This window comes from Phaseolus vulgaris, chromosome 7, assembly GCF_051622355.1.
Source record: "Phaseolus vulgaris cultivar YP4 chromosome 7, ASM5162235v1, whole genome shotgun sequence".
NCBI lineage: Eukaryota > Viridiplantae > Streptophyta > Magnoliopsida > Fabales > Fabaceae > Phaseolus > Phaseolus vulgaris.
In genome coordinates this window covers 14,474,988-14,480,150 of record NC_143504.1, presented here as the reverse complement: position 1 = coordinate 14,480,150, position 5,163 = coordinate 14,474,988, and the positions used below count along the sequence as shown (strand labels likewise).

The window sequence follows — 5,163 nt, the reverse complement described above, 5'->3', positions numbered from 1 at the left end:
ATATAGGAGAGAAGCCCAAAAGGAAAGAATTTTGGAAGTCTACTGTCAGTAAAATCAAGAAAAGACTAACAATGTGGAAGAAGAGATTTTTATCCTTTCCGAGTCGCATATGTCTAATTAAATATGTCATAATAACTCTAACTTAATATTATATGTTCTTTAAAGCACCAAATTGTGTTTGTGAAGAGATTAGGACAATACAGAAGAAATTTGTATGGAATTAAGGAACTGGGGGTAGGAAAATATTCTTAATAGTATTATTACTAATAAAAATAATAATTGAATTTTTTTTGGCACCCTTAATTAATAGTAAAAAACAGTCATTTGACAATCCCTTATAATAATATAATAATATTTTAAATTAAACAATAAAATAAATATAATTAAAATATTACTTTATTGAATTGTTAAATGAGTGTATTTCTTATCTTTAGTGTCAAAGTATCAATACTGAATAATAATAATAATATTAAATAATAATAATATTAATAAATATAATAAAAAAAATTATAAAAAAATTAATCATAATAAAAATAATGGATCTAGTCTTTCATACGAGTAAGTGATGTTGTAGATAATACTCTTGATCTTTAGATACGAATTATGATATTGGTTTGAAATACACATAATGAATTATTATTATTGTTATTATTATTATTTTATCATTATTATTAATATTAATATTAATATTGTTATTAATAATACCAATAGTAATAATAATTATAATAATAATAATAATAATAATAATAATAATAATAATAATGAGAACAAAATTATATGATATTTTTTTTTATTAAACATGAGTTTTGTATTTATTTATGTAATCTGAGTTCGATTTTCTACTATAATATATAAATCATTATACGGAAATAAATAGAGAGGAATGTGTATAGTGAAATTCCATGTGATATCTTATGGAATAAAATTATATACTTTGTAAATAATGGTTTGAATACAAATTTATAACTGCTTGTTAAAAAACACATTTCCTTATCCCATTACTGTTTATCAATATTATTATTTTTTATTCATCTAGTTCTTTACAAAAGTCTCCTTCATTACAATAATTTTCTTCTTCATATCATTTACATTTTCATTTGCAATAAGATTACAAAGATCCACTTTCTTAAGGAGGGTTCCAATATACTTATTAACACGTGACATCATCTGCATGAACAAAAACTCAAACATGTAGAGTGAAAATTTTAAGACCTATAACCTGCGCAGACCACGGATTCAACAGACCAATCTGGCGGCCTTCATCCATGTAGCCAACTCTACATGCAATATCCCAGTTTTTAATATGTTAAAATGACATCATTTAAACATTTTGATAACTCAATTTAACCTTATTGCCAAATAAATTACACCACTTTTCACATTATATACAGTAAGGGATTATATGGAATCTGGAACAGCTGGGGCACTTGTACATTGGTTGTTGTGAAGGAGTAAAAAGAGAATATAAACACAGTGTCACCGCCATAGTTATTTCGCTCTCGCTGCTGGGTGTGTCGGATTTTTGTCACCATCGCTGATTAATGAATGAAGCTAGAATTTGTGGCATGAAATCCAACAACACAACTGTGTACAAAGCTGGCAATATATCTACAGGACCTGTGGGGTTTGACACTTGGCATACGAACAATTCTAAACAGAACTAAGATAGTGATGCTCAACTAATTATTCCAATCACGAATATAGATTGCTTCTTGCCTCATTTTCTGCTGTTTCGATCTGATTCCACAAATCAATGTTACTTTCGCTTACACATACATATATGTAGTGTATGAGTTAAAAAGGATCATGAAAAAGCATTTATTAGGAATTTATTATGAGAGGTGAGGAAGGCGTTACCACCATGGAATGTGTAAAGGGAATGTCTGGAATAATAAAATATCTGTATTTAAGATAGTATCATATGGATGATCGAGTCATATTAGTAGTTGGAAAATTAATGTTGGTCTAATGTGTAGGAGGACTATGACGATGTGTGGATTTAAAACTTAATTTGAAATTGTTTGGTTTATTGAGTAATGGCTTGGCATGCACTACTAGTGGCTAACAAACATTCTAATTTATTGTGTTTGGCAACTAACATACTTGTGGAAAATGAAGGATTGGAAGCCCTATCTCACATCAAATAGTATTGTATCCCATTGCATTATTAGCTAGCATTGTCGTTGCCAACACTCTTCAATATATATTAACTTATTTTATTTTATAACAAATTTCAAAGCCTTATTATATCACTGACATTAGGGTATTCGTAGTCGTTTTACTTTCTTTTGTTAACTATGAATATTTATAGCATAATTGAAGGTGTATGTAAGGAAAACCACAATATAATAATCACTTTTGTAAATGTATACTTTCCAAACATAAGTTAATTGAAACTAGTAATGTTAGGAACTCACAAAATAATAAGGCGTGGTGTGTGTAGGAAGATTTTAACCTAATTAGACATAAGTGTGAAAGAAGAGGAACAAATACAATAAATTATAATAGGGAAATTCATAGTTATTGATTTGAGAATTTTTAACAAAGAAGGATGAGGAGACTAGGGATTATTGATTTGATTGTTTTACAAAGAAAGTGGATGTGGAGGCTATGGACTGAAAATTTAGGATTCTAGAGAGAATTTTTAGAAACTAAATATGGAGGTTTGAGGGATTTAAAGGAATCGAAGGTGAATATTTAGGATTCTATTTGGGGGATTAACATTAAAAGAATATGAAAAGCAGAGTGGGGGTTGGATTTCAAGATAACATTATTTGGAAATTAGGAAATGAGTTAAACATTAAGTTTCACGAGGATTGTTGGATGAGAAACAAATCTCTTAGAGATGGTTTCTCAAGATTATGTTTTGTTTCTACATGTAAAGAGGTTTGACTATATGAAGTAGAGAGATGAAAAATTATGGTAGTTGGAGTGGAGGAGGAATTTTTTTGATTGGAGGTTCAACTTAACCAACTAAAGAAACTACTAAGAGATATGCCTTTAATGATGGAGAAAATAAATGGCAATGGAAGGAAGGGGACACATTGTTGTATACAATTAAAGCTGGACATAACATATTATCTAATCGAATAAGTAGGGAAGATAAGAGTCTGTTTAAAATTTTTTTGGAAGGTGAAAGCCCTCTCGTCAGCATAAATACATGCATGAAGAGTATTACATAACAAATAGCAACTAAATACAACTTACTCAAAAGGAGAATAACTTTAGATAGTTCCATTTGTGTGTGTGATATATAATTTAATCAATATTGTACCTAATTATTTTTTTGTCTCTAAAATTGATTTTTATTTAATAATTTGCTCGTAGTTTATAATCATAAGAAAATTATAGGAATGCAACAAAGGAAAAGGAGGTTACACCCTAGTTAACACAATATCTAGATAAATAAGAGATAATTTGCACCCACTTATATATTATATTCTTATCTCTAGTGAATATGTGTGAAAGGTATGGAAGTGATAGTTTTAATGTTAAGTTGTCATATGTTGGTATATATTTTAAGCCATAGCACAAGAATAAGGACTAGAAGCTAGAAGCAAGCCATACCAATCGAAATGTGCAAGGGAATGGAAGCCTGTGTGCAGGGGTTGTTGGCTGATTTTGAAGGTGCAGGTTCGGTACAAACTTAGTGATGCAAGGGTGGTTGGACCAATTTATTAGTTAAAAATGATCCATCTGCTACTTATTCTAAGGAGGAGATGTAAAGTGCAGAGAGGGTGGAGATTGAGGTGCAAAAGGGTGAATGTCAAGAAGAAACTGATTATTCAGAAAAAGTTGGAATGTAGATGAGGCTAAGAAGATTTTTTTTCCTAATGTAGAACCGATGTTGACCGTGTGAGGGTTATCTTAATGTTGAATCCAAGGGTATTGCAGCTCTGGAGACTTGGAGTAGAAGGGTACCACAATGGGGGCATTCTCTTGTAATTGCCAGTCTAAGCACCTCAACTTTGCCTTAGTGGACTCAGACTTGTTCAAGGCTTTTTCCTAAATTGTTAATGTTAATAGATGCTATATTATGGTTGTTCCTTTATGCATTAGGCAATCCTTTGCTATCAGTTATGTGAGGGGCCAGAGCCTTTGAAGGTTTATTTGTAGAGGTACTTTGATTCTTTTGTTCAATTTATGCAGCCAATCCATGAGCTTTTGTTGTTTTTGTTAGTTAGTAGTTATTGCAGTGTGTTATAAGATTGTTGTCATTGTTCTCAACAACTATTGGTTTTGGCACAAGCATCATCAACTTTAAAGGAAGGAGATTTTGTTTTTATCTAACAACAAGGAGATATCAGGTGAAAAAGTTGTTGTCCCAGCTGAGCCAGCTACTTCCATTCCAGGTGAGGCCATGGAAATCATGACTGCCTTTCAACTAGTTCTAAAAAAATCTCTGGCTTTTGGCAGTCTTACACGAGGCCTTCACGAGGCTGCAAAAGTGATTAAGAAGCATGTTGCACAACTCTGTGTTCTGACAAAAGACTGTGACTAACTTGACTATGTTAAACCTGTTAAGGCCATTTGTGTAGAGCATAATGTTAGCCTTTTCATTGTTCCTAGTGCAAAGACCTTGGGTGAGTGGGCTGGTTTGTGTAAGATTGATTCCGAAGAAAAAGCTAGGTAGGTCACTGGTTGCTCTTGTGTGGTTGTCAAGGATTTCGGTGAGGAGCATGAAGCTTGTAATGTTGTTTTGCATCATGTCAAGTCTCATTGAGTTGCAAGATTTATAGATTTTGCGCACTTTAAATTGTTTTTCTTTTAGGGACAAGGACCCTTTGATTCTTGTAAACGGGTTGAGTTACCCCTAAAATATTCCTTTCTAATTTATTATATTCTTTACTAATAAAAAAAATGATAATAATATATTGACAATCCACTTTTTTTATACAACCACATTACAACTCTCAATATTATTATTTTAATATTTTTTATATCATTTTATTATAAATTTATCCTTTATTATATATATTAATATCTAAATCCATCACTTGTATACAACTATTAGAATTATAAAGTATATTTCAAAAAAACAATCACAAGGATTCAATTTTTTATCTCAAGGTCTAACGTTAGCATGTTGAATAACTTTTCTACCATAAAAAAAAACTTTAGCTTGAAACACAAAATTCTCTTATTTCAAATATATAATTGAAA

The 5,163-nt window shown here is 30.6% G+C and overlaps 1 pseudogene; it reads left to right on the top strand.

The window, feature by feature from the left end:
* Positions 1 to 1,541: 1,541 nt before the first annotated feature.
* On the top strand, positions 1,542 to 4,723 carry LOC137805582 (small ribosomal subunit protein eS12 pseudogene; annotated as a pseudogene).
* Positions 4,724 to 5,163: the final 440 nt, after the last annotated feature.